The sequence below is a fragment of the Cherax quadricarinatus genome, unplaced genomic scaffold, assembly GCF_038502225.1.
Source record: "Cherax quadricarinatus isolate ZL_2023a unplaced genomic scaffold, ASM3850222v1 Contig448, whole genome shotgun sequence".
NCBI classification, from domain to species: Eukaryota; Metazoa; Arthropoda; class Malacostraca; order Decapoda; family Parastacidae; genus Cherax; species Cherax quadricarinatus.
The window spans coordinates 13,039-35,377 of NW_027195474.1; the positions used below are offsets into that span (position 1 = coordinate 13,039).

Genomic DNA, 22,339 nt, shown 5'->3' on the forward strand with positions numbered 1-22,339 from the left:
GTCCGAGCGGGTCGGGTAATGGCATATATACGCAAATGGTTGAAAGGATTAGGGCGGGGTAGATGATGTGGATATGTTGCCATAAGGAAATTGTGCAGGGGTGTCTATTTCTATTGTATAATTGGGTTGAAATATGGGAGGATTTGTCAACTGAAGTTATCATCGAGGGTTTGTGAATTAGTGTATAGATTTATCGTGGGAATTTTACCATGAAAATCGGTTTTAAGCAGTACGTGTTTGGTAAGGGAGACGAATTTTTTTACGTTTCGGTGTAGAAGAATGTTTTATTTTTTTTTTTTTTTTGTGAAACATTGGAAGAGGTTTGTACGTGGTTGGGGAGGGTTTCAGTATATCAACTGTATGGGTCTTAACCTTGGAAGTTAGGGGAGTGTCAAGGGAGGTAAGAAGAGCAATAGTGTATGTGGTGGGTGATTTCCTATATATCATGGGGTATGAGGGAAACAGAGGAAGCAGTTAGGGTTAAGGTGATTGCAGTGGGTATTTATAGGACGTCTAGTAGGAATAAGAGTCGTTTATGGTGGGAGGTGGGGGTACTGTTTTCCCTGCAAGGTATAGGAGTCTTACAGGACAGCTGTTCCTGCAACTGAGAGGCGGGTAAGGCGGCAGCAAGGGGCTGGACTCGTTCCTTGGTAATATCCTAAGGTATGTTAGGAACATTAAGGTGAAAGGCGGGAGTTCATAAGTTGCATGTTTTGTAGTTATGGTAAGTTACGTGCGCTTGAGAGTGTATGGATGTGTTGGGGTTGTGCGACTGAGATGTTCATTTGTTTTAAGTGTGGTTATTACATCTAAGCAAGATAGAAAACAATATTTTGGCATATGGTTTTTCTTTTGTGAAACTGGACTAGTTCCTGACCATGGTCGGGATTATAACTCATTTTCCTGATGTTTTTTGTGATGTGGTGAAGTGTGTTGGGGTTTCCCGGGGTCTTGTTAGGTATTGTTCTGTGATGTAGAAGATAGACGTCGGTAATATCAGCAGTAATAGTATAGTGATTTATTGTGTTTTTAGGGGATTATTTTAATTATTTTAGTTGGCGTGCGAGAAATATTAGGTTATATTTATCTTTTTATGAAAGAATCACCCAATGAGTTTTGTCGTTAATTTTTGTGCTGGAAGATACATTGTTTGAGGTAACTAAGATTGTATCATGTTAAGTACATTTATATGGGGATTTCTCGTATTATGTCACTACATGAAAGAACATGTCTAATTATTCTGGGAACGTAGAAGTGGTCACTTTTTTGCATGTCTTATTTCGTCATTTTTGAACCTTTTCCAGGTTAGGTCTCACAAGGGGTTTACCTGGAGGTTACCTGGAGGTTATTCCGGGGATCAACGCCCCCGCGGCCCGGTCCATGACCAGGCCTCCCGATGGATCAGGGCCTGATCAACTAGGCTGTTACTGCTGGCCGCACGCAGTCCAACGTACGAGCCACAGCCCGGCTGATCCGGCATTGATTTTAGGTATCTGTCCAGCTGTCTCTTGAAGGCAGCCAGCCAGCCAGCCAGCCAGCCAGCCAGCCAGCCAGCCAGCCAGCCAGCCAGCCAGCCAGCCAGCCAGCCAGCCAGCCAGGGGTTTATTGGCAATTTCCCTAATGCTTGATGGGAGGCTGTTGAACAGTTTTGGGCCCGGACACTTATGGTATTTTCTCTTAATGTACCAATGGCGCCCCTACTTTTTATTGGGGGCATTTTGCATCGGCTGCCCAGTCTTTTACTTTCGTAGGGAGTGATTTCTGTGTGCAGATTTGGGACCATTCCTTCCAAGATTTTCCAAGTGTAGATTATGATATATCTCTCCCTCCTGCGTTCCAACGAGTACAAGTCAAGTGCTTCCAAGCGTTCCCAGTAGTTAAGGTGCTTGACAGAACTTATACGTGCAGTAAAGGATATCTGTACACTCTCTAGATTTGCGATTTCACCTGCTTTGAATGGAGATGTTAATGTACAGCAGTATTCCAGCCTAGAGAGAACAAGTGATTTGAAAAGGATCATCATGGGCTTGGCATCTCTCGTTTTGAAAGTTCTCATTATCCATCCTATCATTTTCTTTGCACGTGCGATCGTGGCACTGTTGTGATCCTTGAAAGTGGGATCCTCAGATATTACTACTCCCAGGTCCCTTACATTATTTTTCCGCTCTATTGTATGGCCGGAGTCAGTAGTATACTCTGTTCTAGTTATTATCTCCTCCAGTTTTCCATAATGGAGTAGTTGGAATTTGTCCTCATTGAACATCATATTTTTACTGTTGCCCACTGGAAAACTTTGTTTATATCTTCTTGGAGGTTAACCGCGTTCTCAGCAGATGACAGCCTCATGCAGATCCTAGTATCATCTGCAAAGGATGATATGGTGTTGTGGTGTATATCTCTGTTTATGTCTGATATGAGGATAAGGAATAAGATGGGGGCGAGTACTGTGCCTTGTGGAACAGAGCTCTTCACTATGGCAGCCTCCGATTTAACTCTGTTGACCAGTACTCTTTGTGTTCGATTTATTAGGAAATTGAAGATCTATCTCCCCACTTTCCCAGTTATTCCTTTAGCACGTATTTTATGGGCTATTACGCCATGATCGCATTTGTCAAATGCTTTTTCAAAGTCTGTGTATATTACATCTGCATTCTGATTTTCTTCCAGTGCATCCAAGGCCATGTCATAGTGATGCAGTAGTTGTGAGAGGCAGGAGCGACCTGCCCTGAACGCATGTTGCCCTGGATTGTGCAGATTTTGGGAATCTAGGTGATTTGCAATCCTGCTTCTTAGCACTCTTTCAAAGATTTTTATGATGTGGGACGTCAGAGCTATTGGTGTATAGTTCTTAGCTAATGCTTTGCTGCCACCTTTATGGAGTGGGGCTATATCCGTTGTTTTAAGTGACTTTGGAATTTCACCCATGTCCAAGCTCCTCCTCCATAGTGTACTTAGAGGGGTTTCTTGCAATTCTTAATGAAAACAGAGTTCCACGAGTCTGGGCCCGGGGCTGAGTGCATAGGCATGTTGTCAATGGCTTTTTCGAAATCTATCGGAGTTAAGGTAATGTGGGAAATGTAGCATACATTTATGGAGTTTTGAGGCTCATTCATGAAGAAATCATTTGGGTCGTCGATCCTCAGACCGATTAGTGGTTCACTAAACACAGAGTCGTACTGGGATTTCAATATTTCACTCATTTCCTTGTTGTCATCTGTGTAAGTCCCATCCTGTCTGAGTAAGGGCCCGATACTAGATGTGGTATTTGCCTTTATTTTTGGCATATGAAAAGAAATATTTTGAATTTCTTTCAATTTCACTAATAGCTTTAAGCTCCTCCTGCCTCTCCTGGTTCCTTTAAGAGTCATTTAGCTTAAGTTCGATAGTTTCCACTTCCCTGGTCAGCGCCTCCTTTTGTGTATCAGATATTCTAGCACTTCTGAGGAGCTCATTGACTCTTGGTCGTCTTCTGTAGAGGGAGCGTCTTTTTCTCTCCAGTTTACTTCTGCTCTTCTTCTTTCTTAGGGGAATATGCCTAGAACATGCTTCGGCTACCAGGAAGTTGATCCTTTCAAGGCACTGGTTTGGATCCATGTCATTTAAGACATCTTCCCAACATGTTTCGTTTAGGACATGGTTTACCTGGTCCCAGTTGATGTTGTTGTTGTTGAAATTGTATTTTGTGAAGACACCTTCACAGGTACATGCATTCTGCTGTTCAGGACCCCTATGCATGTACGTCTGGACTTCGATTAGATTGTGATCCGAATTAGTTGTTTTTGATATTCTTATGTCTCTTATCAGGTCCTCATTATTTGTGAAGATAAGGTCAAGTGTGTTTTCTAGTTTTATTGGCTCCACTATCTACTGGCTTAAGGTGCATTTTTCGCAGAGACTTATTAGCTCATGTGTGTGTGACCTTTCATCTGCGCTACCTTCGGGGATTGTTTCAGGTATAACATTATTTACTACATTCTTCCATTTTGTATACCTTAGGTTGAAATCACCAAGCAGTAAGATGTTTGGAGCTGGAAGGTTTTCCAAACAGTAATTGATTTTCAGTAGCTGTTCCTTGAACTATTGTGAGGTTGCATCTGGTGGCTTGTATACAACCACAATGACTAGGTTTTGGTTCTCGATCTTTATTGATAGAACTTCAACTACCTCATTTGTAGTGTTCAGCAACTCCGTGGAGATAAGGGACTCTGACATACAGGCCAAACCCCCCTTATTACCTGTTTTTTCTGTCACATCTAAAAAGGTTGTAACCACTTATGCATATTTCACTGTCAAAGTGATCTTTTGTGTGAGTCTCTATGAAGGGTGCAAAAATTGCATTAGACTCCACTAGAAGTCCACTGATAAAAGGTATTTTGTTGTTGGTGGATGGCTTAAGGCCCTCCCTGTATATTAGCAAATATGAACGAGGTTGTATCCTGTGTTTGTTGGTGGGATTTTATTATTGGCATCAGTAGTTGTAATTCTGGAGGGCCATGGGTCGCCAGTGGCTGCGCCTCCAGTCCAACAAGGCTCCAAGGTGGTGGAGGACTATTTTTGTTATTTCCTTCCATTTTCTTTTTTTATTTCCTGCCACTAAAAAATCACCTGGAGTTGGGTTGTCGTAGCTACTATTGTTTGTCTTGTGGGGTCTGTGCCTCCTGGTCCCTTTTAGATGGTATGCAGGGCACTCGATGTTGTAACACTGCTTCTGGAGGACCGAGGAGTGGCACATTTTTGGGTGAAAGAAAGTACAGGAAGAAGAACGACACACTCCTTTAGACAGGAGGTTGCTACATTCACCTTTAGTTGAGAATTGTTGGGAGGTTTATTGTCAATTTGTGCAGGTTCTTGGAATGCATTATAATCCTCAGTATCCAAGCCAGGGCCACCCCGTCTTGGATTCCATCTACTTTCCCCAGTAGAGGAAGGAGGAGGAGGAGACTCCTCTCCAACATCTATACTGTGGGCCACGGTCTTGTGCAATGATGGTTGTATATTTACTGTTTTTGTGGTGTCACTAGGAGAGTGTGGGCTAGCAGTAAGGCTGGGGGGTGGTGGTGGGTCTAGGTCAGCGGCTGGGCCAGTACCAGCACTATAGGTATTAGTGCTATGACTGGGGGATGGGTCTGGCTTAGCACCATCTGGGTGACTAGATAGTTTCGAGTCATCTGTTGTGGTATGGACATTCTGGATTTTTTAGTAGACTATCCAAGAGGTTATCCTTGTTTTCTTGATTATTTTTATCATTTATTACTTTTAGTACCTTTGTGATACCTGCCCAAAGTTCTACATCTTTATTGCACAAACATATAATTTGATATTTTGAATTTATATAGTCTTGTGCTGGTCAATAGTTTTTTTTTCCCTCTATCATTTATAATTAAGTTTAACTACCTGGCAAGGGTATATAATTGGGGTAGGCGGACGCCAGGGTTTTTTAGTTTACAGTTGTTTTATCATAATATTTGGAAGCCATGTGACGGGTTAGGGTGACAGGTGATTTGTGCGCTCATATTTCAGTTTTGTAAAATGGCTTATGGTAATTATTAGGGTGTACTGTTTTGGTTTGTACGTTTTTTTTTTTTTTTTTTTGCATTTTGGCTCCAGTAAAAAAAAAAAGCTATGAACGAATAAAATTTGATTGATGGTGGTTTTTGATTGATCTACATTGTAACATTGGCATATGGGTTGTATACCAGTAAAGTTTACATACTGGAATATATAGCGAGTTCAAAAGGTTGTTAATGTACTTGTAATTAAAGTTTTCACTGGATAGGTAATTATGTGTATGGTGTGAAGAGGAATAGTATCTGCAGGGGGGAGGGGGGAGGTTGAGCGAGTAAGTTATTTCACATTCGACCTTATGGCCGACACACATGGGGTTTTAATAATGATTGTACGTGGTAGTGTTAGGAACTTTGAATTGATTGCATGTCATAAATATGTACTAACGTCATATTATAATCAAGGGGGAAGCGGTAAACCCGGAGGATTATACAGCGCCTGGGGGGGGGGATGTGGAAGGCATTCAGGCTTAATTCGGGGAACTGGAGCACAGATCCAATTCACTAAATCAAGAGCCCCTCAACAACATCAAGGAACGTTCCTTGAGGGGACTAACGTCATAGATTGTATAGTGAAGACTTTTGTATTACTTGTGGAGTTGTGATTTTGTGTACCTGATGTATTGTACATAAAGTTTAAGTAAAATGTAAGAAAGAAAACTTTGTTAGTTGTAGTTTGAGGAGGTAGAGTCAGAGTGGTTGTCACTGACTTGACTGGTCACTACAAGGTGACTGATCATGTTTGTTTTTTTTTTTTTTTTTGTCGATTTGTTTTAGTATTTTATATATGTCTTAATGTTTGTATAATCCTTAGCAGTGCATTTTTTTTATATAGCACTGTGGTATATTATGTATTATTTTTCGAGTAGTTGAGGGAATTATTCTTGAATATTAATTTTGTACTTTTGCAGTATATAATGATTGAAAAGTATACATCTGATGGTAAAGACTTCATGGCACTTAAGATAACTGTTATGAAATCAGAATCCTACTCTTTTTTGCCATGTATCTCAGCTTCATTGCTGCGCTGTATAGCCCTTGTGGTTTAGCGCTTCTTTATTATAATAGGGAAGCAGAAGAGAATTGGGCAAGTGGTTGACTTGTTGCTGGCAGGGAGGCACACAGCAATACCCAGTGTGACGTCAATTTAGTTTGTCAAGGCTGGTGAAGTAACCTCATTGTTTACCAAATTTCACCGAGTCTGATGGCCTTATTCAGTGCATTTTAAAACGTGTGTTGTGCACATGTCACCGAGAGTTAAGCCGTCATATATAATGCGAGTTTATCATGAATTGACGGTTTTAATTTTCTGGTAACTCTTCGTGTTTACAAGGAAAGTTTGCTGTTGGGAACGTGGACGTTGGTTTGATGGAAATGATTATCATTTTATTGATGGAACAGATTAATTTACTTTGCCGAGTGACTAATTAACTGATTGGTTAGGGAGTTTGGTGGTGGCAGGGGCTGGACGTTGTCGGCTGGCGCCAAGAATGGTGTTCATTAGTACTCACCTATTTAGCTATTTGTGGTTGCAGGGGTCGAGTCTTAACTCCTGGCCCCGCCTCTTCACCGGTTGCTACTGGTGTGGGACAGTGCAAGTTGTGTGGACACACGCGAAGTATTTTTTTATAACAGATAAGGATATTGTGTGGACACTATAGCGAAGGTAAGTGTGTATATATGTATGCATATATGTATGTATATATATATAAGGGTGTATTATATTATTATAATAATCAAGGGGGAAGCTCTAAACCCGGAGGATTATACATTATTATAATCAAGGGGGAAGCGCTAAACCCGGAAGATTATACAGCGCCTGGGGGGGGGGGATGTGGAAGGCATTCAGGCTTAATTCGGGGAACTGGAGCACAGATCTAATTCTTTAAATCAAGAACCCCTCACCAACATCAAGGAACCTTCCTTGAGGGGAGGGAAGTTTTTTGAAGTTAAGTAATTGACAGTCCAAGGGCGTAATGTATTATGGTAGCGTTTCAAAGAGTATATGTATATAGTTTTATTGAATCATCAGTTGTAATATGCATTTGAAGACGTGGTAGATTAAATTGATATAATGGAAAGTGGTAAACTGATAAGTGTAACAGGGATGGAATTTACCAAATATGTATTGTAGTGATTTTATATTTATTTTTTAGGGTTTGTGACAGTAGTGGTGAAAGTTTTAACTTACTGGCTTAAAATGCGTATTATTACAATTAGAAATGTCTGGAAACAAGCAGCAACAGCAACTAGTGCTGTTTCTGTGTAGCGTTTTTTATATACACATGTATTACTCATTCAAGTACAGATGGGCCTTTTAGACGTTTGCATACTTGTTTAAAAATATTAGACTAATTTTTAAATATTTTTGAATGTCACAGAAACAACCTTAAACAGGATTATGCGTAAGTTTATTGGTGCATATACAAATAGTTATATATTATGGTATATAGGAGCATTTGTATAGAAAGTTGAACAAATGTATGAAGTCATTGGATGACAAATTTTGAAGAGTTTGTGGGTTATAGTCAAAAAGATTACTACAGACGTAATTAGATAATAGGTCTAGGGACTGGGTGTTGAACTTTTGAAAATTAATGACTATTGAATACATTATAGAGTAAAGAGTTACTTACATATCGACGCTTTGTCACAATTTTTGTAAATTTTACTTGTTGGCTGTCACAAATAGGCGTGTACACAGACACCAATAGGCGAGTATATACACAGTATACATACATGGGTAGAAACATTGATATATACGAGTACACAAGTTGAAATGCAAATATACACACACACTTACGTGGTAATATTTTCTAATAGCAGATTAGCGACTAAAATAATGTCTTGAGGCAGACTAATGAGAAGGTAATAATAGTGGTGTTGCGAGGCCGTGGTGGCAAGAGGTTCCTTTATGGTTGTAGCGAGAGATTTTTACTACAACTAATGTGATGTTAACCGCCTGGACCTCAAGTTATCTTGCGAGGTGGTGTATGGAGTGGAGTAGCAGTATTAGTTGTTTTTGTTTTTATTTGAGCGGAGGGTGGAAGGAGCCGCCGGGACCACTTGTGTGTAGCACTAGAATTCTTGAAGTGAGCGTCAATGAGTTGGTTGTTGGCCATTACACGTTTGATTTGAGCTCTGGTGGTGATAACACGAGTTAGTTCAGGTAACAAGGTAACGTGCAGTGTAGCGCATTAATATGATGAAGGATAATTAATGGCATTAGTGAGAGGTGTAATGTGGAAGGTGAAGGTGAGTTAGATTCAGTTAAAGAATAGTGTTTGCACGGTGAATAAGTTATTTGTTTGTGGAGTTTTCACCAAAGAATATTTTATTTATCGGTATGTAAATATGGTTTGTTAAATTAGTTGTAGGTATAAGAGCAGGGTTTTGATGTTTTTGTCGAGTGTAGGAGTTTGGTGAGTAAATTGTTTGAATTAATGGAGCGGTTTCGATGGGAGGAATTTGAGGTAGTTGTGTTTAGGAGTAGTAGGATATTTAAAATAAATGAATATTTAAATGAAAGGAATTAAAATTGAACGATTATAGAGTTGTAGGTGTTTGTGGGAAACTATCAGTGAGGGTGCAGCATTAGGGTTAAAAAGAGCGGTTATTACCGGGATACCTCAGGGATATATTTAAAAGACAATATTGAAAATGAAGTTGCTAGTAATGGTAAGTGAATTGATGAGAGAGATAGAGGGCAACGAGTGACTAGCTTATTTAAGGTTTACTATACAAATAGGAGTGTAAGGAACTAGATGGATTAGGTAAGATTACTTAAAAGTGTAGGCAATAGATATTATTGGTATAAGAGAGACGTGGTTCAAGTTGAAAGACAGAGAAATGCCTTGTAAATACAACATAGTTATAAAGTATTTGAGAGTGATAGGGTCAAGAGGAATAGTGGTGGAGTGGCGATATATGTCAGAGAATTTAAATTCTTAGACATGATAAAAGATTAGAAAGATGGAACACAGAATGTTTATTTTTCGAGGGACGTGATAAATTATTAATTTTGGGTGTGATTTATAAGCTCCCCCAAACATTAATAGGGAGTACAGTAAGGTATTATGGGAGGAAATTGATAAGGCATGTAGATATGAAAATGTTTTGATAATGGGAGATTTTAACTTGTTCCAAATTAATTGGAACAAGATGAGAGGAAATGTTGAATCTAGTGATTTTTTTTTTGACGTAGTTCAGGATTACTTTTTAGAACATGTTGTGAAAGAACCAATTAGAGGAAAGAATGTGTTTTTGTTTTTAACAAGAAAGATTAATTAATAATGTTGAGGTTGATGATGAGTTTGGGGAAAGTGATGACAAATGACTTTGTTTGAATATATTATGGAATTACACAAATAAGTAATTGCAATAAAATATGTGTATCTTACATTTTCGCTTGGCCGACTTGATGAGACTGAAAAATGACGTTGGTGTGATAAATTTTTAATGTGCTGATTATGGGGTCAGGTAAGTGTTGTTTGCTATCAATATGACCATTTGTCAGAAAAGTTGTAGGTGCTCAGACAAGTTTTGTTTAGAGTAGGGAAATTAATGCAAGAAAATGATGGTAAATGGATAAAGAATAGATTAAAACATGTCATTGGTGAAGAGAGGCATATATAGTCGTATGAAATGAGGGGATGGGCGTTTTAGAAATGAATATATTCAATTAAAGAGGAATCGAGAAAGTACTAAGAAAAGTAAAAAGGGATTGTTAGGTTAAGGTGGCAAGGGATTCAAAGACTAACCGAAAAGTGTTATTGTTTCAGGTATATAGAAGTAAGATTAGGGACAAGATTGGCTCATTTGAGAGTAACTGGTCAGATGAGTGAGTGATTATTTTTTTTTTTTATATTTTATTTAGAACAATACAATACAAGAGATAGATAAAGACAAAAACAGGTCTTACGCAGAATAAATCATTAACAACCACACAAACATGAACTTGAGATAACACAAATATCCCTCCTCACCCATACATGAAAACCCCTACACCTATGATAACCAATAAACGACTAATTCCAATTGCATTGTTATATGATTAACAAAACACACCATAATATGCATATATTGTCACTTTGTAAATTATAAAGTAGGACACCTTATACGTTAAATACAATTAACGTAATGTATTGAGAATAAGGTAAAAACAATATGTTCATCAAACACAGAATATATTAATAAACAAGGATCCAACACACTGACCCCTCTACAAGCATCTAAACATGCATATGAATAACATACATAGAACAATGTCCCACTGCAAAATCAAACACATATATAGAGTATACTCGTCACAAACCATGAATACACAACATACGCCCAAGTTCATACACATTCACCCTCTCATACCAGGAGGCGACCCCGTTTTCACCCCTGACAGCCCATCAACATAACACATTGTACCATCCCTACCCTGCCCCACCCACCTAATTTACAAATTTAATAAAACCTCTAATGTAAGGTCTCGATATCCCTCAGAGAAATCCCGCTCCCACCTCCTCCCATAAAGTTCTCTATTACGGCACAACGTTTTATAAAACGTAACAGCCAATACCCTCCTCTTCACCTCACTTACCTCTTTCCCCCTCATTCCCCACATAATGTAGACATAATCCACCATAATGTACCCCACAGCCCTAATAATACTATCATCCATACCCCCCACATCAAGACTCAATGCCCGCAGAACAGAGAGGTATTGACCACTTATCTTATGCAACACCCTGCTCAACCAACCCCTGACGCTCCCCAACCCCTCACAAAAATATACTACATGGAATGCAGAATCCTCCCCGCCACATATTCCACATACCCCCCCCCCCTCAACCACCCGTCTAGCTCGTAAGACCACTCCCGATGGTAAAATCCCATGCAAAAACCGATACATCACGTCACGTCCACGGGGTTGTAACCTTAACCTACCAAACCTTCTCCATATACATCCCCAGTCATACATGGGGAAAATCCCCTCCACCGGAGCCACAACCCTTTCCGCCGACATCCTACACAGCCTACTTATTTTTACCTTACCCAGATCCCTTACCATCACCACTGCCCTCAAAATAGTTTCACACTCCCTCAACTCCGTCCCAGAAAACATGCGTTTCAATTTATTGTGTACCTTAACCAACCCCCCCCCCACTCACACCCTCCCTCATCACCTCCCTTTTAATGAAGATACATTTAACCCTCCTCTTTAAGTTCATTAAACCCAACCCCCCCTGACGCACAGGTAACATTACTACATCCCTTCTAAGCCAGTCACAACCTGAACCCCACAAAAATTTAAAAACCCCTCTAAGTATAGTTGCAATTGCCGTCCCCGTTAAAGGGAACACGGCAGCCACATGCCAAACCTTGCTATACAATAAAACGTTAATTACAATGGCACGCTGCACAAGGGTCAAATGATAAGGCCGCAATGCTCCCAATCGACCCAGTATCTTTTCTACCAACCTGACCGAATTATTAACACGTGCAACCTCAAGATCATCAGCATAGATTAGACCACAAATTTTTAATGACATCACCCGCTTCTTTACGACTGCACTACCCCACTCAACCCTCTCCCCCCAAGTTCCTAACCCCATAACCATGGACTTCTCCGAATTTACCCTCATACCAGTCGCACATGCAAACGTGTCGACCACTCCATCTAAGGCGTTTATGGACATCCCCTCTCTAACCAATACAGTGGTATCATCCACATACCCTATGAGAACAGGCCAAACGCCCTCAGTACCCCCCCCAACCCCTTCACTAACGCCCATATGGCGCTCCACCATTCTATAAAAGGGGTCCTGTATGCACGCAAATAAAAGCTGTGACATAGGACACCCCTGTCTAAGACCTCTGCCCATTACAATCCTCCCCCCTAATCTCCCATTAATCTGTACTCTCACCATTGCCCCTCTATATAACGCCTCTACCCATCCCACTATTTCTTCCCCATAGCCCTGTTTCCTGAGGATAGCTTTCAACGCCTCTCGCTCCACCCTATCATAAGCTCCTTGCCAGTCTAGTGCAACCAAACCCCCCCCCCCGTCCCCCCCCTTTTTCTTCCACGAAATCCCTTAAAAGACCATGTCCCACCCCCATAGACCTACCTGGCAACCCAAACTGGGTTTCCGATACAACCCTCCCTACAACACACTTGATCCTATTTCCTAAAATTTTTGCAAATAACTTATAATCCGCGCATAACAACGATATTGTTCTATAGTCCCTGAGCGAACGCTGTTCCTTACCCTTCGGTACCAAAACAACTACAGCTGTTGCCTGTCTGTCACCCAACCTTCACCTTACCTTCATCAAGTTCAGTAACCTCACCAAAAACCCTTTCATTAACTCCCAATGCTGTTGATAAAACTCCGCCAGCAGTCCATCGATGCCCGGTGCTTTGCCCTTTTGCATGGCACTCAAAGCTCTCCATATTTCCCCCTCAGTTATGTCCCCCCCCAAAGCTTCCCTATCACTGTGTCCTAACCTACATGGCACACTTCCACACACCCTCTCTAAATCCCCTAATCCTACCCTTTCCTCCCGCCAATACTTTTCGTACCACTGATCCGCAAACAACCCCATCCCATCCGTAGTGTGGATAACCTGACCCGCCCTATACCCTCCCACCGACTCAAGAACCTCCAAACATGGAATAGTTGTTGCCTGCCGACGTTGTTTTTGTCTGCGCAACACACACGAAGACGGCCTATCACCCCATAACACCTCTTCCACCCCCGCCATTACTCTCACCGCTTGGAACCGCTCGTCCTGAATTTCTCGCAACCGCTCTTTAAGTATCATAATGTCGTCCATCGGATAGACACCCTCTACTGTCCCTTTTACATAACAACCCCGTAACCTGTCCTCCAAATAATTAATCAACCCAAATTTTAAAGAATTAATCCTTTTCCCCTCCCTCACATAATAATGCCGAATCCGGTCCTTAGCCACACCATCCCACCACGTCACCACGTCCTCCACACCTTGTACCTCCTCAGTTAATCTCTCCCACAGCTCCGTAAAACCCCCCAACCCCTCCTCATCTTCCAACAGACTCGTATTTAATTTCCAATATCCCCTAGAGATACAAGCTAGAGAATCCCACTCTACTTCTGCGACAACCGCCCTATGATCTGAAAAAGCTAGTTCAATAGTCCGGACAGACGTTGACAATACCTTATGAGATATATACAACCTGTCTAACCTAGCTGCGTAACCTCGCCTCACGAAAGTATGCTCCACCTCCCACGCTCCCCCACCTACCACATCCCTCAACTGAACGTCCACCAAAAGATTGCGTAATGCTGTCAACATATGCCCCGCCCCTCGTGGTTCCACATCCGCTCTCCTGATCACACAATTCCAGTCCCCACCTACGATGGCCACTTCAGGTAAACCACGGAAAGCAAAAACTAGATCATCACACACAAAATCCCTCTTGACTTTCATATCATTTTCAGCTGGTGCATACACACTTACAAAGGTTACCCTCTGCCCCATCCACCACCCATCCACACGCAACACCCTCCCCCCCCCCCCACCCCCTTCACGTCTTTGCAACACAAACGGGCTCGCCTCCTTTATCAATAAACCCACACCACCTTTCAAACGTGCCGATGGCAGAGTCAACACCGTATACCCGTCCACCTCGAGCACTCTACCCTCCCTGAAATTATGCTCCTGTAGAAAGACTACGTCCACTCTGTATCGACGTAAGAGCATACGAAAGCATTCCCTCTTCACACCAGTACACAGTCCATTCACATTCACAGTCATGCACTTAAGGCCTTTCTAAAGCTTCCAACCCTTTCTCCTCTCACCCTTCCCAGGGCCTCTTGCCCCAGGGTCAACATGTGGTTTGTCACCATCCACCCCCCCCCCTCTTCGATGCCTCTTATCCTGGCTGTCACGAGAATATACATCCTTCCTCCCAGACCTCTGCGCGGGCGTCAGGACATCATCTGAGTCTGACGCAGCCGCCCTCTTCCTCGTAACACTCTCTACCGCCATACTGTCTACCGAAGATTCCTCACAGTGAACATCAACCTCTACTGTGACCTGTCGCACAGAGCTCGGTGACTCCTCTCTCTGCCTGCAGTTGTCCTCCTTCCTTCCCGTGCCTGTCCCGCCACACTCTCCTTTCAACTCAGGCACCATTTCACGGACCAAGCCATTATCCTCGCCCGAAGAAGGTAAAGTTTTCAATACCTCGTCGAGCTCCTCCTCCAGCTCTTGCACATCCTGCTGAATGAGCACTTCCTCCCCCGTCACCGGCAAAGTGGCCATTATCGGCTCCACACAACTCGTGCCCCGCCCCTCATGCACCACAAGAGACTCTTCTACAATTTCACTCCACAGACGGCCATCACCTCGGTTTCCTTTGGAATTCTCCTCTACGACAACCACACCTGTAACTGGTGCACCACCTGTTTGCGCCGGCGCCCTCCACTGCCTCCCACACGTCGCCGCCATATGGTCATACTCTCCACACAACCTGCATGTCCGACGCTGCCCAGCATACGCCACTAGAATTTGGGTCCTAAACTCCGGCATCACGACGTATGACGGGATCGGGTGCCTCAGTGTCATTTTGAGGGAGAATGTACCCTCCGGACGTCCCACGTACGCACCTGCCGCCCACTTGCCTTGGGTTGCCAGATGCACGGTACCATAAGCTGCAAACACCTTCCGTAAGTCCTCCTCGTCAGCCTCGAAGGGGACATTGCGCAACTTCACCCACGTATAGTGGCGAGAAACGTCTATGAGTCGCACTTTGACAGCTGGAGTTACATCAATACTCACATGCTCAAATTTCGTCACTAACGACTCGTACACAGCCGTCGAATTTAACTTGACGAATAGACGATAGGCCCCATTCAGGGCTACACCATAAACCTCATCATCCTGCACTCCGTACGTTTCTCTGATGATTGCCGGAAGTAACACCTGCGCCGTAGAGGGGGAAATCGCCCCACGAAGCAGCTCCACGCCGACAGTGTTCACCCTACGTCGGATACTCAGCGCCATATTGTTGCTATGAGAGCTCTCCTGACAGAACAGCAGAGGGGTGCTGTGCACAACCGCACTCCACCGCAGTCAGGCAGCTAATGGTGATGACAAATGACTTTGTTTGAATATATTATGGAATTACACAAATAAGTAATTGCAATAAAATATGTGTATCTTACATTTTCGCTTGGCCGACTTGATGAGACTGAAAAATGACGTTGGTGTGATAAATTTTTAATGTGCTGATTATGGGGTCAGGTAAGTGTTGTTTGCTATCAATATGACCATTTGTCAGAAAAGTTGTAGGTGCTCAGACAAGTTTTGTTTAGAGTAGGGAAATTAATGCAAGAAAATGATGGTAAATGGATAAAGAATAGATTAAAACATGTCATTGGTGAAGAGAGGCATATATAGTCGTATGAAATGAGGGGATGGGCGTTTTAGAAATGAATATATTCAATTAAAGAGGAATCGAGAAAGTACTAAGAAAAGTAAAAAGGGATTGTTAGGTTAAGGTGGCAAGGGATTCAAAGACTAACCGAAAAGTGTTATTGTTTCAGGTATATAGAAGTAAGATTAGGGACAAGATTGGCTCATTTGAGAGTAACTGGTCAGATGAGTGAGTGATAAGGATGTGTGTGAAGTTGTAAATGCCTACTTTCTGTGAGTTTTCACCCAGGAAAATATTAGTGAAATTCCTGAAATAATAGATTATGTAGACTAGGATAATAAAGTATGTACGATTACTATAACTAGTGATGTGGTCCTCAGACAACTGGAGAAGGTATAACTTAAGAAATCGCCAGGTCCTGATTAACTGTTTGCAAAGGTGTTAAAGAAATATAAAGAGGAACTTTGCCTGCACTTGGCTAATATTTTTAACATATCGTTACAAATTGGCATAGTGCTTGATAAGTTGAAAATGGCAAATATAATAGGTATTTATAAGGCAGGTGAGAGGTCTTTGGCTTGTAATTATAGACCAATAGTAATTAAAAACAAATTTCATTTACGACTTTATATCAATCAGCGATATAGACTTTAAGTACATGTAATAAAATATGTTTGAGCAGTACACCCCCCCCCCTCCTCCTTCTCTTTGACCGTAGATACCATTGTTGATTGAACGCTAGAACGAATAACCAAAATTTAAATTTGGAATATAGTAGTAGTATCTTGTTGATAATAAAGAAATTTCCTCTTTATTATAAGATGCATAGATTATGTCAACATGACCACTGATATTTAGAAAAAAAGAAAAAATTTTGAAGTTATTATGACTATAAGTAAAAACCGTTTATATAATTATAGATGCCGTTATCTATGAGATCATTACGTAAGATAGTCACGTCCTCGCATGTTGTCATATGTACGAAAGTTGATACGTAATATCATATGATTGTTGAAAATTTGTATTGAGAGGAGTTATCAATGTGATACATGCTCATTAAGTTAAATAAGATTATAAAAATAGGGTCTAAATAAATTTATTAAGCCTCGTCGCATTTACATGTGCAATATACACATTAATTAAGCATATTTTTATGCCGGTGAAGTACGCACTACTCGTTCCCCGTCTATATAACTCGGATCACATTAGACGTGGTTATAGTAATGTTTATTGAACACTGACAAATAACCATCCAATTATAATTTAATATTAGGATATGATATCTTTGAGGAAGAATGTTTGCAATAGTTTAATATGCATACTGTTATGCTTACATTATTGACTGATTTTATAAATGTTGTCGTGGAGGTCAGATTTATTAATTTGAGAAGGTAATAACTTGTCACGTGCATTGTAAGTAGGTATTACATTTGTCATCTTCGACTTGTCAGGAAGTTTGACAGTTTTTAGTGATATGTTGAAGAATAGGTAAAGGTATGCTAATTTTATATATATATATATATATATATATATATATATATATATATATATATATATATATATATATATATATATATATATATATTGAAGAACATTGCAAATTAATATTTAAGGGTATGTGGATTTATTTGTTATATTTTGTGTATTTATGTGATTACCATGTTTGTTGTTATCGTAATGTTATATAATTTATCGTCGTATTATACATGTTATTTGACGAATATGGGTGTTAATTTCGTGGGTGAAAATTGAGGAAGTAGGTATTGAGAAATTTGTGTTCTTGTCAGTGCGAGTGATGTGAGCAGAGTTGAGTTTTATTATTAATTGGGTCTTTGTATCTTGTCGGTAATGTTTTGTATATGTGAAAGAAATATTTTTGGTTAGTATTTGTTTGAATATCTTGTGACTTTAGCCTGATTGATAGTCCCTTTTTTGTTTTAGTAATTTGTTTATATGTTGAATACGTTAATTTGTGTCGATTTCCTTTTTTGATGTGTGTATATATATGCCTGTGCTCGTTTTCACCCATGAAGTTTTAATTTATTGTCGATTCATTTGGGAATAATAATTTTATTTAATTTTCGAAGTGTGAATAAAAGTTGTCTATGCAGGTAGAAGTATTCTTTGAAAAAGTTGATATTGGCAAGCGAGATGACGTATCTATGTATTTGAGCCGTAGTCAGGACATGTTAATTTTCGAGTCATATGAAGTGGATGAAGTGGAAAATGTTTGATCGAAGGAGATTTGATTGTAGTTGTTTTGGATCATTTTGGCCAAGGTCATGATTCAGTAAGGTTAAGAATATGAATTATTGATTTATTTTCGAATTTTTGAAAAAACAACCATGAAGAGTATAAATCAATAAAGTAAGTTAGTTAATTGATTTTATTTTATCGTGTGATAATGGTAGTGAATTTATATAAAGTTGAAATATTGCATTGTAATGATTTTGATATGTAGAAGACTTCTGAAATTCGTCGCATAAGAGATTACTTGACTTTTGTCTATCAAAGTTTTAGTGCCTATAAATGACATGGAAAATGACTGAATTTGTTAGGACAATTGAGAAAGTGTAGCCAAGCCGAATATGTGTTTGTTTGATATAATGTTATATCATGTGTAAGAAGAAATAAAGTAATGTGAGACAGATGGATACGGCAGCAACGTTGGTATAAGTGTGGAATAGTTTATAACGGTGTATGTCGCATTGCAAAGGCGTTTGTGTTTGAGGTTGAAATGGGCGTGTTGTATTAATGTGTGTTTTTTATTTTTATTTAAGGACACGGTATACAATCTACATGTTATACATAAAACTTAACCCCCCCCCCTCCCGAAAAAAAAAAGTCTCGACTCAGAAAAAACAAGCTTAACTATGAATGAAACGGAAGAACCTACACATGAGCATTCCTTAACCACAAAAAAAAAGCTACAAAACCTATTACACTTGTGCATATTTTGTATGAAAACTTTATATACAAAACATTATACACCAAATCATTTCTCAAATTATTTTGTATAGTAACATGTTAAGTACATCGATTCTCGGAAACTTAAACCCCCTGACAGTGTTTTCGGGGAGACTAAATCGTACTCCCCACGTCTCATATAACCGAAATACACATCATATAGAACTTTACATACTGTATAATAAATGATAAATGATAAGAAAAAAATTTCTAAGATGTGTGCATCGTCCCATCTCCCACAAGGCACAGAGTATGAACAGGTGAAATATACACTTCATCCGTGTATGTATATACGTTCTTACCTCATTAACTTCCAAACGAGAAGGAATACTGAATAGGTTAATGTACAATGCCCTCTTACACAGAATATTTAACATTGACAAAGTTGACATAATATAGGAAATACACGAGTTTTGTGCACGTATACACCTCGCCCGTACTATAGTAGTTAAATAGAATAAGAATCAAAACATTAGTGTCGGGGGTAACCAAAAGAAACCCTGCATCTTTTACAACAGAAATAATTCTTAGCTCATTTCCTAAATATTTTTAGTTTTCTCCTTTGAACCTTTACTACACACACACACACACACACACACACACACAGACAGGCCTTACATCATATTATGTCGCATACACGACTGGATCAGCTACCATCACCTCCCTTACTACAATCATCTGCAAGTGCTCATCACTTGCCTATGGAAACCAACTCCTTGCTATCTTTCCCTGGCACCAACTGCCAGCAATTTGTGGCACAATTGTCTGATAACTCCGGAAAAGAATTAGCCCACTGGCCCCCACATATAAGGTGCTATTTCTCGTTTACGGCGTATAAAATCCCCTTCTAAGGCCCAGCAGTCCTGATGTACCCCCACACTCCCTCATTCCCAGAAACATACAAAAAATTAACCATTATATACCTTAACTCTTTGTACCTTATTGAGACACTCCTCCCGCGTCTAAGTAAAGCCCTAAGGACTACCACCCTTCCCTCTCCCAATAATCCAAAATGCCCCCTCAACGACACCTTACATTTTCCCAAAAAGGACAAATACTACATGGAAAGCTTTTCCATGTCACCTGTCACACATGAGCCATCCACTGGCATATCCCATGTGCCTCAACACCTCTTTTGACTCCAATGTTCTCATGAGGAATCTGTAGACCACTTGTCTTGCCCTTTCAGGCATTCTTAGTTTCAGAATTCCTCCATGTACCCCTCTAATCGCATGGGAAGACAACCACCCCTGCAGCGTCTCCCGGGGATACTCCCTCGCACCAGCCTCCTATTATAAATAGCACATGTCGAACTATTAACATGTACCTCAACATATCCTCACTCCAGGTCCTTCCACTTCACCAACAATAGAAAGTCCCTCATCACTTTCACACCGCCACCTCCTGTCTACCCCCTCAGTGAAATATCTCACTGGTATATTGTCCCTCACCTAGGCTAATGCCAATAAACCCTAATCCCCTAGTCATTACTAGTCACATCAACTTGTGCCCTCCTATAACCCCATATATACCTTAATGGCCTACTCTAGATATCTGTTAAATCACAATTTTCCTCAAGGGATATATTGGTACTGCTCCCCAAACTTTACTGTATGCCAATGAATTCACAATCACAGCCCTTTAGTGCAATGTAACGTGTCTGGCCTGAAGCTCACGTAGCCTGCTCACTGCCCTGTCCCTAACTGCTTGTGAATTAATCTTTTTATTGTTGTATGTCTTCTGTGTACCAAGTCCCACAAATCTTAATCTATTTCACGACATTCTATCCAAACATCTGACCCAATCTCCTTCCTACCCAGGTGCCCTCCTCTAACAACATTGAATTGCTTTTGTTTACTCTTATTTCTGTTATTGCCCCAAACTTCTCGAAGACTCTACCCACCCTTGAAAAGTCCTCCCTTCCACTAAGTAAGATCGTTGTATCATCAACATAACCCATAACCCCACTGTCATTCCCCTCAATTCCCTCTCCACACAACTCTCGGCCTACAAACTTATAAAATTCTTTCTCTACACAAGCAAATAATAGCTGTTAAAGTGGGCAACCCTGATGCAAACCTTTCTCCATATGAATCTGAGAACCCAACCTACCGTTCACCTGCATATGCATCATTGCCCCCGCATACAATGCATCCACCCATCCTACCACCTTGGTATCAAAACCCAAATCACACTTGCGCAGAAACACCGTCCACACAATTATATGCATTATCCCAATTCACCTGTAAACCCTCCCCCCCATCCACAGCCCTGTAAGAAATCCCTTATTTGTCTGTGCCCATCGTGCATACTCCTCCCTTGAATCCCAAACTGACCTCCGTGTAAAAGCAATCCGAGAACTGCCTTCATTATATTTACTAGAATCTTTGGGAACACCTTATAGTCTGTGCACATTAAGGATATTGCTTGGAAAGCACTCAGTGCCCGTGCTCCTTCCTTCTTTGGTACTAATACTACTATGCCTGTACATTTTAACTTTCTCATCTAGCATATTTTTCAAAACCCCAACCAAACAATGCCTCATGAACCCCCAATGAGAACTATAAAAATCAATAGGCAAACCGTCAATGCCTGGCGCCTTGCCTGTGTGTATGCTGAAGACCGCGTCTGCCACCTCAGCCTCGCTAATATCAGCCTCCAACCCCACCGTATACTTTTCGCCTATAGCATTGAACCCCCCTACTGAAAGAGGCGTGCTAGGTGCCCTGCTTCTCACTCTTTCTCCATTTTCTTGTGAACCATTCATCTACATAAATGCTCATACTCTTGGTGAAGATGAGGACTGCACTTTCCCGGTAATTCCCCATCCTTGCACTAGTCTCTAACTGCAATAACATGGTCACTCTCCTATTCTCCCTAAACTTATGCAACACGTACCCAAATTGTTTATCCTTCCCACAACACATCTTCCAACCCTGAATGAAAACGTACCATATCAAAATTTCATTATGAATCTCCTCAATCCTATCTCAAAGCAGTGCTATATCTTTCACCCCGTGTAATATGCTTGCAATTGTCCCTCCAAATAATTATGCAAACCATATATCTATCTTGCTTCCTCACGTCCCATGACCCTATAAAAAATCGTGATCCTAGGTTTTTCCTGAAACTCCCACCATTCTACAAGCTTCATAGCCTGATCTGTAGGTCCCCAAAACCCATTACACCAATCCTCAAAACCCATTTCCTTCCCCCCCCCTTCCCCCTGAGCATCTGAACATTCAAGTTTGAATAGCCGGGGTAAATATGCATGGCACCTTCCCACGACAGATCCAATATCACTGCTCTATGGTCTGAGAAACCCACATCAAAAGTCTTCAACATCCTGACTTCCAATTGCGGCACATAGACTCCTATGAAATTTGCCCTT

At 40.8% G+C, this 22,339-nt stretch overlaps 1 long non-coding RNA gene and 1 pseudogene across 4 annotated transcripts in view; one reads left to right on the plus strand and one right to left on the minus strand.

Annotated features, from left to right (window-relative positions):
• Window positions 1-7,953: 7,953 nt before the first annotated feature.
• LOC128704526 (uncharacterized) overlaps window positions 7,954-22,339 on the minus strand; it is a 106,233-nt pseudogene continuing 91,847 nt past the window's right edge.
• LOC128704527 (uncharacterized) overlaps window positions 8,616-22,339 on the plus strand; it is a 32,025-nt gene continuing 18,301 nt past the window's right edge. For 3 of the 4 annotated variants that reach the window (XR_011391185.1, XR_011391184.1, XR_011391186.1), the window contains exon 1: window positions 8,619-8,908. This is a non-coding gene — a long non-coding RNA (uncharacterized lncRNA). Of the gene's footprint in view, window positions 8,909-22,339 lie in introns of all 4 variants that reach the window. The other variant, XR_011391187.1, reaches the window with a different exon arrangement.